This window comes from Bidens hawaiensis, unplaced genomic scaffold, assembly GCF_021521415.1.
Source record: "Bidens hawaiensis isolate Kalapana, Puna unplaced genomic scaffold, B.hawaiensis_p1.1 tig00044769_1, whole genome shotgun sequence".
NCBI lineage: Eukaryota > Viridiplantae > Streptophyta > Magnoliopsida > Asterales > Asteraceae > Bidens > Bidens hawaiensis.
In genome coordinates this window covers 6118-19286 of record NW_027505910.1, presented here as the reverse complement: position 1 = coordinate 19286, position 13169 = coordinate 6118, and the positions used below count along the sequence as shown (strand labels likewise).

The 13169-nt window shown below is 35.6% G+C and overlaps 1 pseudogene across 1 annotated transcript; it reads right to left on the bottom strand.

Moving 5' to 3' along the window:
• Positions 1–3831, bottom strand: LOC143615867 (alpha-1,3-arabinosyltransferase XAT2-like; annotated as a pseudogene). Its single transcript, XR_013150555.1, has 3 exons — positions 3599–3831; positions 3382–3531; positions 1–1199 (listed from the first exon to the last, which is right to left on the bottom strand). The product of XR_013150555.1 is annotated as an alpha-1,3-arabinosyltransferase XAT2-like (transcript).
• Between the last annotated feature and the right edge of the window lie 9338 nt (positions 3832–13169).

Below are 13169 nucleotides of genomic sequence, written 5' to 3'. Positions count from 1 at the left end.
CCCTATGAAAAATTGAAGTTATATAGTGCTGGCAACATCTTTATGATGCCCAATAAACCCCAAAGCCTCAACCAAAGTTCCTCTAAACCTATTCAGATTCAATCTTAAATCTTGTTTATTCAAATACATCTCCCTTGCAGCCGCGTAGCCACCCTTCGCCGCCACATAAGCGGTATCCGCAACCACCGGGTGATCAAGACCGTAGACTTCCGCCAACGAACTCTCCTTGGGTTCAATCAAGTACTCCAAATACTTCAAACCCATTCCTGGACCCGGTTCACTGTAAAAAGCATCGGTTCCATACTGAAACCCTAGCGGTCTAACTTGTATCATAACAGCCCCATTTGGCAAAAACAGTTCATTAGCTAGACCGGCCCCATGGGCCCCCACCATAACACTACAGGAGTTTATCATGTGTGAAAATTTCTCAATATTAGACATCAGTTTGTCCGAGCTGGCAATAATCACCCGAAACCCTAATTCCTCCATCATGGTTACCATGTCCACTTGATTCAAAAACTTCCTTGTTCTTTGACGGGAAATTAAAAGTAACACGGGCGGATTCGTGGTATCAAACACGCTTTTGTTTTTCAATCTATATGTTTGTCGGATGAAGTTTCTGAAATCTTGCATTGAATAATAATCTTTAGGGTTTTCGGACGAGTTCAACCCGAGAAATTTATGAAACTTTAAACCGGTTATAGCTCCGGGAAAGCAATGCACGCTTGAGTCCTCGGCCGTGTTTATTATTTCATGATTCGATAAGCGGGGAAATACGCGTCTATATTTCTGAATAAACGAAGGCTTGTAGTCGACGACGACGAAGTGTACACACGATTTGAACAGGCGGGTGGTGATGAATAATGGAATAATGTTTTCGTTGAACTCGTGGAATAGGTTTCCGGTGTACCCACCCGAAGAAAAGATGACGGCGGGGTGTTGGTGGTTGTGATCACAAGGGGGTGGTGGCTCGGTGGTTGTGATGGTTACTGGGGTGATGTAGTTCATGACGTAGGGGCTTTCTTGCATGGAATACGGGCGGATAATGGTGGTGGTGTTTTCAATAGCCGGTGATGGTTGAAGGTGCACATGCATTGTGGCCATGTTGATTTTGACAGGTTTGGTTGTGACACAAACTATTGACCATGAAGTGTTGTCACATGCAAAGCCTGTTGAATCAAGCTTGGTTCGATCTCCACCTGTTTTAAAAACAAGAAACATAATACTTGTTTAGTCTATGAGGGAATTTAGTTTGTAAACCAAATTAAATATATTAGTAAAAACTGAAAACTAAATAATCGAAATCCCCTTTAAAAAATGCATTTTTACAATTCTATTCTCCAAATACTACTTAAAATTAAAATAAAATAAACTAATCATATCTTATCTACGTTGATATGTTATGTACAAGAAAATAGCCTGCAATTTTAAAATTTAGTTAATGATCATCGAACATTCCAAAGTACTATATAATAAGGTTGATATGGTTCAATCAAGAACATGGCCCATGTGTTCAAATAATATTGCAATAACTTTAAGGGAGTTGACAGTTGACCTTTCAAGTTATAACTTATATATCTTAACAGTGGGCCTTTTGTGCTTTGTAGGATTGTAAGGTCCTTTCCTCAAATTGCACTCCATCTTTAAGCGTTTGAATATAGGGTGCACATGGTTTGTAAAAAGCAACTTTTATGTCATTTATTAGAAGTTTAAGTCATTTTAAAGGTAAATTAAATTTTAATAATACAAACAATAATGGTTCGATCATACGAAAATATAACAAATGAAGTTTCAAATTTCCATTTTTTGTTGATAAGGATAACCTGATCCATATCAGATTATCAAAACTTTATAAATTTTTCTAAAACAACTTAAATGAAAATCCATGCCAAACATTGTTTATTTCTTGTTAGAGTGGGAATATCTTTGCAACAAACGTTAAAGTTATGAATTAACTGTTAGTGATCACACTCTCAACATTGATTGCTACTAAACACCTAAGGGACGGCCATTTTGTCTTCATAGATATGGCCAAGCATTTGATGTTCCAACAATTGAAATTTTAAAATAAGTATGTTTATACCCATATATCTATCTTTAAATAGGCAAGGAGACAGAAAAGAAAAATCAAAAGGGAAATAGTGAATCAAGATCTAGACTATCCTCTATCCGGATATATATGCCCCTATGAGCGACTATGCCGATCTTTTTATGTTTTGGCCACGCGCGTTTCCGCTAAGAAGAAGAAGGTTTGGATCTTTAAACCTTAAGAGGATGCTATCGAATGTGCTCTTGGCGCACGTGAGGGATGTGACCTATGTTAGGTCCATAAGATAGCACAGCTTTTGGTGTTCTATGATTCACCTCCAAATAATGAGTAGATAGGGAAGAGCTTTTTATTTTCTCTTCATAGAAGACTGATGGGTGGAGCAAGAGGTCAAATTACTATAAAAAGAAGAGTTGTAAACTATAGGACTTCTTTTTCTAGTAGTAAGATTTAGGGTTTTTTCGTTCCTTCTCTTCGATAATAATATCGATTTGAAATGATAAAAATTCCTCTTGATTCTATTGTGTTCAGCGAAAGAACTGCCTAAGCATACTTTTTCGGATCCAAACTTCTTTGTTCTTTCTAAGTCTTCGTCTTGCATAGAAGAACGCAACATCCAATAAAGTTAGAAAGATACCAAAATGTTCATTTGACAAGTCATTGTCAATAAAATGACTATTTAAACAACAATTCAATAATGTTCACTTGAAAACTCGTCGACTTAGTCACTTTTTAATTATTACTCGATGGCGATTTTTAACAACCAGATTCTGCCACTTTTCCAAAAAATTCTCCTAGGAAGCCAAAATAATCTCGTCGTGTCCGAGAGCTTTATATATAAATAAAAAAAACGTGCGACCCGACAGTTTTATGACGCATGTTAGAATTTGGTTGGATGAAGATCCTACCAAGTATGGATTAAAAGTGATCGGGTCGAGAATTTTAAACTTAATATTTTGAGAATTGATCAATTGAATGGACAATTGCGTACTCTTAAAGTTGTGCATACTCTTAAAGTCTAGTCAACACAATGGACATGAAGCGAACTTCAACTTGATCACTTATGATCTTTAGTATTATTGAAAAGTATTCTTTAACAAATTGCTATTATGAAAACTATGCATGTGTCCATATATAGTGTTTTACATAGCACGTATTCGTCTAATTCAGGGAAGTATATTATAGGCAAAATAAAACCTAGCTTGAAATGCAAGTGATTAAGTTCTAAAGAATTCTTTTAGGTGGTTATGTTGCTTGAACAATTTTCCTGTCATGCTTCTACATATGTTTTCCAATTTTGTTTCCGAATGTGTGTGTGTGTGTGTGAGAGAGACCTCCTACTAGTCTTTTTAAAAGATATTGCAAAGACGCATTATGATCATCCTTAATCTTAACTGCCGAACTGATCGCATCCTTGTTAACTACGGAACTCACAACAGGCTTCGAGTCTAATAAGATTTGCCTTCCGGTAACTACAATATCCACTGGATTTCAACCTTAATGTAAGTAATTAGCATGATCATAAGATGAATAGTTAAGAAGAAAACTTACATTTAATTTGTTGAGATGAAGTACCCTTAAAGGTGAGTTCCGTGTAAAAGCAGATGAAGAAGAAAAAAAGCACAAAGTATTTGAGTTGCATTAAGAGCTAGCCTCCCTCGTATTCCCTTCTCTGATTTACCAAACCTCATATCTTTTTGAACCATTATTTGGTGCCAATATTTACTTTGTGCTTCTTTTCTTGTAACCTCCTATCTATATATATACAATCTTGCATGTGCTGGACGGTTGACCTTACGATATATATTAAATATTTATAATTCTTCATATTTATGTTTTAAAAAGGAATAATAACAAAGATGAGTAGATGACTATTTCATGCACTCTTTTCCCTTAATTAAAATGCCCCAAATCTGTGGGTATATTTACAAAATAAACTAAGAACTCGTACGAATCAGTCTATGAGATTAATGGTTCGTCAAAACCTATCAACACTATAACAATGATATATAGAATTTGTACAAAGATTTGTCACAAATTACAAATTCTTCACATATTTTTTTTAACCAAAATTCCATTTAAACTTGACAATTGACTATTAAAAATAAGATATAGAACAAGTTAACATTTTCTGAAACATTTTCTTATGACCTGTGGTCAAATCTGAATTAAACTAGTTCTGAAATCTTATAAATCTTTAGAAAAAGTTCAGAACATATATAACTGAAGTATTCTTAACTGTTTCTGAAAAACTTGTTATGAAGTTTGCGTTAATAAATATTAGTATATGTTAAAAATAAACTAATAATTAACGAACTCAAAGAGTATGGAAATTTTTGTACTATTAATAATTATTAGTATGTGTTACTAATAAACTATATATTAACGAGTCCAATAGATGGAGATGAATGCGATATCAATACTCTAAAATGTAAGGTTGAGAATTCGAAGATTGGTGAAATGAGAAATAGGTTTGTCTCACGTTGGTAAAATGACAAACTATGAAGTAGCTTATAAGAGCACTACAAGAATTTTACCCTATAGTAAGGACACCTATAGTGAGGACATAAGTCGTCACTATTAGTTAACTTGTAGTGACGATATGTCCTCACCATATACGTTTGGTCACTTTTAGTTTTTCAAGCTCTATAGCGAGGACATGTTGTCGCTATAGGTTTATATTTTCAATTTTTTAAACAGTGATTTTTAAAATAAGACACTTGGAAAAAGTATATTCACTTATAGTGAGGATACGTTGTCGCTATAAGTAAATTATTTTTTATTTCAATTTTCATAAAAATACTGACTTTTAAATAAAAAAACTTAAATATGACGATTAACGTATTGTGAGGACACATAGTCGTTGTAGGTAAATTAATATTTATTTTAATTTTCATCACAATAGTGACTTATAAATTATATGTAAGCTAATTTTATTTTAATTTACATTAAAATATTGATTTATAAATTAATAAAACTTAAAAAGGACTATTCACTTACAGTGAGGACATGTTATCGATATAGGTAAACTAATTTTTGTTTTAACTTTCTTTAAAATATTAATTTATAAAAAAATATATATTCACTTATAGTGAGGACATGTTGTCGCTCTAGATTGTACTTAATCTTTTATTGTATTATTAATATGGACCTATATATATATGAAAAAACTTACAAAGTGAAGAGTCATTATAAGTTAAATTATTTTTTTGTTCCTTAATTGTAATATAAATATGGGTTTATAGCTCATTTTCACACTAACCTTGAGTTAGGGGTTGACTTGTTTTTTAGTCTTAAACGGTAAAGTAAAGTTGAGAAACAAGACATCAATGGTGACAAGACATTAAGCCCAAAATGTTTTGAGCCAAATGTGCATCATTATTGGAGGCGGAAGCATAGGTAGCCATAGGGTACTTGTGGCATAATCTCCTTCAGTTCGTCACAACTGATAATTAGGTCGACGAGGACCAAAGGAGATAGATTGGTTATTATTATTCTATGAAGAAGAGTCAGCTAGCAGATGAAAGGATTTTAAGATGTGTTTTGTGACTTTCAGCCTAAGTGAGAATATCAACAAAGGTATGGACTGGACTAGTTTCGTAAGCCGAATAACAGTAGAAAATGTATTGAATGATGAACTGAGCCCGCACAAAAACAAATGAAAATTGTCAACGTCGGGTATGAGATAACCTATGACAGCCCATTGATAACATATACCTTTAAACTATGGTAATTTGTCGAAGATCATCACGAAGAAGATACATATGTTTCAATGGAAGCATGACTATATGTGGACTCAAGAGCTGATCATATTTGTTGATAGATGGTCAACCCCAAGACTTCAACTCGTTTGGCTTGGAGTGTTTTCTTTTTCTAATATTAAAACTGTAAATTTGCATAAGATATTGACCAATATAATTTATTATCTAGAACATATATTTTAAAAATAAATAAAATATACAAATGGGCTAAACGGGCCAACACATGAACCTAAGGTCCCGAGCACGCCATGACCCGCTTATCACACTGTTTAGGAATTATTATGTCGTGGCGAAAAGCATAATTACTGTATTAGCAACAATTAGTTAAAAAATTAACATACATTTATTATAATGTTTAATATAGGAAAAAATTCAACAAGTGGCTGAGCTAATGGTAAATGAGTCAGGTGATTCATCCTTCGATGATATTGAGTATATGAAGCCTGCTTTAGGAGAAAGGCCTGGGCACATACGAGGCGTGGGTCATGTTGTGAGAAAGCCAACCCCCGATATGTCCTCAAGTAAATGCACTCCCACCCCGCAACAATATTGGAAACAAAGTGTTACGGATGAGGTGAGAGATGATGTTGTAAAACAACTTGAACCACAAGTTCAATCGCAAATGAATGCACAATGGGAAATAATGGAATAACAAATGCGACAACGGATGCAACAAGATTTTGCCAAGCAAATGGAACAAATTCGTAAGGATCTTGAGAAAAAATACCGACATCAATGTGGTGGTCGTGATGGTAGCAGTGAGGATGAAGATGATTAGCTATGTTATTTAGTTTCTAGTGGTTTGTAGTTTGTACTTCTTGATACTTAATTTGGTTTGAATTTGTTTAACTTGGATATTTTGGTTTATATGATGGTTTAATTTAGGGTGATTTGGTTTCTAGTTTTTTTATAATGTTCTACAGGTTTTAACCTGTTTTAGTGCTGGGTTTTAGTGGTTTTCTAAACAGGATAATTAAAAATTAAAGAAATTAAATTTAAAAAGTTTAAGTCCTATAGCAAGGACAATTCGTCGCTACATAATTTCCTCATTTATTAAATCATTATTATTTATATTTTTTCCTCATATTTACGTCCACTTATAGCGACGACATGTCCTCGCTATAGATAAAACATAAATAATTTTTTTTGGATTAAATTTAATATATTATAAAAAATGATTTTAATTATTTTTTATTATTTTTTTGCACAAATGTTTCGTGACGATATGTCCTCACTATATGTCCAGCAATAACGAGGACCCTTATAGTGAGGACTCTATTGTCCTATTGTGACGGGCCTATAGTGACAACTTTGATAGTGACAAAATGTCCTTGTTATAGGTGAAAAACGGCATATAGTGAGGACATATCCTTAATACAGAACTGGATTGTGTCCTTACTATAAGTCTTTATTCTTGTAGTGGAGGGAGAGTTCACAAGGACGTATTCTTGTATGACAAGACACATTCAGTGGCATGCGCAAGGGTGCTCCGCACCCGACGCGCCCGTTCCCACGTACGGACGAAAAGCTAGTGCGTAATGTGTTGTTTTCATGACCAACTTTTCACTTTGCACCCGGTGGCCTGAAATATGTTTTAAGGGACATTTAATTTGTTTAACAAAAGATCATCATTCTTCGCCCGCTTTATTTTTATTATTCATTTACACTTGTCTTTCCGTTTTTCATTAGTTATTTGATGTATTTTGCAATATTTGTAGTAAATATTCGTCTGCTTAACATTTTGTATTGTAATAAATATTAACGGACATTTAAAGTTTATTGTTATAGTATAATTTGTGAACGGTGGTTCTACAGTCCTAAAATACGGAGTAGATTTTAAAAACAACCAGCCGTTCATGTTGTGCTTTTAAATTTTTATTGATTACTTTTTATTACATGTTTCATGAAAATGTGTTGGGTTTATGTAAATCAAACCTTTCCACTTTTTGGTTTTCTGTCAACCAATATTAAATTTCTATATTTGAATTGTTGTTTAAATGGTTGGCACTACTACAGCCTCCACTACAGTCAGTATGTGATCCTCAACTACGGGATCTACCGCTTCCACCATTATGGAACCATTAGTTGGTACCTAAGTAGCCTAAACGATTGTGAAGCATGTTGAAAAGCTAGAAAAGATTTTTTGGTTTAAAATTTAAAAGGTGACAACAAAAGATTATGTTCTACCTTACGACTTTGAACATTGCGGGGTTTCAAAATGAGTATCCCCCTCAACTTGAGGAGGGTGTGGACCCTCAAGCATTAGCTGCTCTTGATGCTTGGAAACACTTTGAGTATTTGTGTTGTAACTATATCTTAAGTGGCCTTGCTGATGAGTTGTACAATGTAAACTGCAAAATGATGACCGGCAAAGAACTGTATGAGTCATTAGAACACAAGTACAATACATAAAATGCGGGTACAATGAAGTTTGTTGTGGCCCGGTTCTTGGAATTCAAAATGGTTGATACTAAATCTATGATGAGTAAGTTCAAGAATTGCATATCTTGATTAAGATATACTCTTTGAAGGAATGACTCTTGATAAGACATTCCAAGTTGCTACCATTGTAGAAAAGTTGCCTCCAAGTTGGATGATTTTAAGAATTATCTTAAACACAAAAAAAGGATATGATTATGAAGTACTTAGTGGTGATCTGTCTTCGGACTGAGGAAGAGAATAAGACGGCACTAAAGGGAACTAACGTCAACATGGTTGAACATGGTCAATCTGCAAGAGGGGTCCTTCTGTAAACATCATCCATCAAGAATCATGTTGCATATTGTCTAACAAGCCTACACCAATCGCCATATTTCTCACTTTTCCCTCCATTTAACCAATACATGGCAACTAATATGTCCATGAACTTAAAATGCCGTTGTTTCAATTTTGTTGAACAATATAAATTTGACCAATTTTTGAATATATATCAAATACATGGAAATTAAATGTCATTCTTGAGTTAGAAGAAGGAGCCTTATATTATAAGTCAAACCAGTTTTGCAAGATTCATAATTATTCATATGGCATTTTTTGCAAATATGTAAAAGAACTTGCACCCTTTTAAGAACCCATATTCTTTTAACTCCACCCTATAAAACTTGTATCTAGCTTATTGTGGCATAAAACTCATACTAATTATTTATTAAATTTTGTGAATATAAAATAAATCAGCAAAGCGAACATCTGCTCCGCGTATATAGATAGCAGGCTTGCACGTATATTAATAGTCCCTATAAATATGAAAGTAGTTTTTAGTGAACAAGATAATTAAAAAAAAAAAAAAACATAACAAAACACTGACATGTTTAGACATTTAACAACAAAGCTAACAAATTAATTAGGAATAAGTAGATATTTCTTCCCCTAAATACTATAATGTAGTTTTTCACACCTATCATATCACACTCCTACTGCAATCTTCGCTGACAGCCAATAAAGTTTAATCCAAAAATATAAAAATTAAACAAGATAACAATTTTTGGTGGCAACTTCAACTTCATCACAAAAAATGATATCTTACTGCAGGAAAAAAATATCTCAGAAGTGCACAGAAAATATTTTGCACCCAATACTTGTATAGTTGTATCAAATTCTACATTAAGTTGTCAAGCATTAAAATTATGACAAAATAAAAAGCCTAATCAGTTGATAATGAAATACTTTACTATTGCACAAATATATTAATGTATTATATTTATGATCACAACTATAAACTATCAAAATAATAATCTAACATCTTTAATGCTAAAGCTTGGATCGGTAAAGTTTGGTTGACCTCTGTAGGTCCTATTCATGGATCAAACAGTTAAGTTCTTAAATCAATCTTTAACTAAAAGCTAGCGGAAATCACTTGTAGCCAACCGGCATCTCAGATTTTGATTGTGTTGGTTATTACCCGATGTAGTAACAAACAAGGAGTAGAGAGGAGTTGGTGAATGGATAAGATAATGTTTATGTCAATAGGTTATGGAGTGCGTGGTTATACTTCCCTATTTATAGGAGAAGCATCCCATGCCTCTTTATTCCGGGCCCAATGGCTCAACATACATGGCCTCGGGCCCAAACATACATAAAAGAAACTGACAAGCTAACTAAATACATTATGAATAGCTTAAGCAAATACAAAAGACTAAAATAAAAAAAAACGGGGCCCTACAATCTCTCTCTAGTCTTTAGTATTTGATCCGTTAGCTCTTGTGTTCAGTCGGTCTCGTAGTCAAAGCCTTTGTCTTTTTCATACAACTGATTGTCAACAAGGAAGTGAGCAAACTTGTAGAACTTCTCAACTATCAGATCAGAGTTTTCTCGACGAACGTCTTCGACTGTGCCCAAAGGAGAGTTGTATAAATTTAACAGATGTTCTTTGCTGAGCACAGTCAGCTCATGCTCTTCAAAGAAGCGGAGGAAATGCATCCTTTCACAAGGTATGACAACCTCTCCGGTATTGTTGTCGAACTCCGAACATATGAAATCATGGAAGATGTTGACTTGAATGGTTCTCCATGATAAATCGGCCTTCTATATTTGTGGATCTTGTATCTCTAGGCCTTCTTCTTCTTTCCCGATATCGGATCAACCTCTGTTTGGCGACGGTACGACTTACCCTTGTTGAGCTTGAAATTAGGGTAGCTGTTTATCCATTTGTTACTCATGAATCTCATGACCAATCTCTCAACTCCATCTAAACTACACCTAGACCTACATATCATCTTAAGTAATTCATGTCGAGATCAGAAAATGTGTTCATATGCGTGTAGTGCATGTAAGTCAAGTCCCCATTGGCATGTCAAATCGCCCAAGTTTTGCTGGACGGGTGCCACTTGCAGTATAGAATCAGGGAGTCATCATGATATGGGTAGAGATAGTCCCTAAGACTTGCAACCCTTGTGATATAGTGTTGTTTTTTCATTCTTCTTCTTGATTGTTGGGAAGATTCACCACCGGTTGCAGGAAGAGTCATCACCATTGTTGGCTCCTGAGCTTGATCCGCATGCTCACTACGAACTCGAGTGTCCGAGTTCGGTGAGTAGCTGATATAATCAACATCAACTTTATTTTCCATGTCGTGTTCCATGGCTTCTTGAACTGGAGACTTATTACCTACAATGTCATCAACATTAAAAACAGAAGAGATCTCACCCTCCAAAGTAGTATCTGCCTCTCAAACTTTTCTGGCGAATCTTCAGACACGACATCCTTTGGAGAGTCCTCATGTTGTTGAATCATTCCATTGCCACCACCAACACCACCATCACCGCCTTCATCACCATCACCGTTACCGCCACCAACAAGTGGTTTGTCAAAACTATCATGAGGATTATTATCCTCATCATATTCATCATCATTCTCATCATCCCCATCCACTACAGCTCTTACAACAGTACCAAAAACTATTGTTTGTTCACCACCAACATAACCAACATCGTTACCACTAGCACCCATTCTTGCAGATCCAGTGACAATACCATCAACACTGCTTCGCTCTCTAACTCTTTGAGCATCAGTAACAAGATTTTCCAGAGCAAGCCGTTTCTTCTTGCCCTTTCCAATCACTTGCTCACCATCATGTACCCAACTTCTAAGCATCACCATTAATCGATTCTTCAGACTCTGTGGTGACAAGGTAGCGATTTTAAAGACCCTCGTTGATTAGGTCTTGATCATTGGTAGGACTTATTTGTTCTTCAATCTCCTGTTCCGACCGTTGACTCATAGATCTGAGCTTGATATTTTCACCAATCAAGGTGCCCACATTTCATGATGAAGTGGAATCTTTAATGAACATTCGAACACGAAAATCAAGACCTTCACATTTGATCATGGCTTTATTCACGCTTGACACTAGCTCCCTTAGGTTTTGAGCAAACTTTGAGAAGGAAGGAAGATCATTCTCAAGGTGAGAAACCCTTGATCTAATACGAATGACCTCATCATGTTGTTCGACATTCAGCAAAGATTGTTCATTCATATGGATTTGTTGATTATCAACACGGTCTTGTAGATTCTGTATCCACAGTCTTTGGTTCTCGACCAGGCTCTATCGACCTCCCTGTCTTGCTCCAACTGAGCAACACTAGCAGCCAACTCATCATTTTCCTTCACAACCTTTTCATTTATTGTTTGTTGATCTTTCACAAACTTGATGAACAAATGTTCCAGCTTTACCCTCTTTTGTTTGACTCCTCCAGAGCTTGTATATAATCGAGAATAGGATTCCTGAATACTGGAGATATCTTTTACTATCCACTAGATAGGGGAATGGCATATATGACTGGGATTTTGGTAGTTGACGGATGTATAATGGAAAAGGTTGGTTGAATGGTTGTTCGGATTGTCTTGGTGATGGTTTGGGTAGGTAAGTATGTAGCTAAGGATAGGGGTAGGGTAATAGGTTGGGTTGAGGATAGGATGGCTTGTGTAGTGGTTTGGGTTTTGGTTGACGATGTGAAGGTGGAGGCCAAGAAAGATGTGGCTTTGATTGGGGATGTGAATTGTTAGGTTGGTGAACTAAAGGTTAATGAGGTCCTCGGAGGTAAAGAGGTTTGATGTGTAGGCTCGGTTTCGGTTTGTCTGGTGGATGTGGGTAAGTTTTTCAAAAATGGATGGCAAAGGTTCATTTTCTCTTGAAGGTGAGGTTTCAGATGGTGTGATAGGTTCATCTAAAAGTCTCCTAGAGGTGGTAGATTTGGTTTTGGTTTTGGTTTGGGCACATAAACTTGTTTGGCTTTAAGGATTTCTAAGGTGGAGGAAAGGATCGTTGTTGAGGCTTGGAGTGGGTCGACTTGGGTAGTATGTGATGGTTGTGTCAAAGTGGAAGCAGAAGGATAGATTAACTTAACGGACGTTGGCATCTTTGAAGACCCAGACTTCTTGGAGTCCTTGGTCTTTTCAAACGTTTAAGAGGATGTTTGGGTTCCACTTTTTCTTCCTCCTCCTCCTCTTCTTGTTGTTTAGATGAATCACCAGCAGAAGGCTTGCTGATAACCTTCCGTTACTTGTTATAAAGCTTCTTGGTTCAATGTGTTGGGTTTCGTAGGCCTTGTTGGCCCAGTTTATTATTTGAAGTCCAAAGGGCAGACGGGTGTAAGGTGGCCAGACCGAAGCCCGACCTAGTTTGGATTTCTTGTTGAATAAGATTCTAACCCTAGTTGTATCTCTCTATATATGACGCTATTTACTTGTAATTGTTTGTCACCCAATAAAGAATATCTAGTTGCCACCTGTAGACGTAGGTCAGTTTAGAGCGTACCACGTTAAATCCTCGTGTTCGTTTATTGCTTTCGTGTGTGTGTTTGGTTCATGTGTGTGTTTAATCCTAACAAGTGGTATCTAGAGCTTAGGTTCGGGATCACACGATA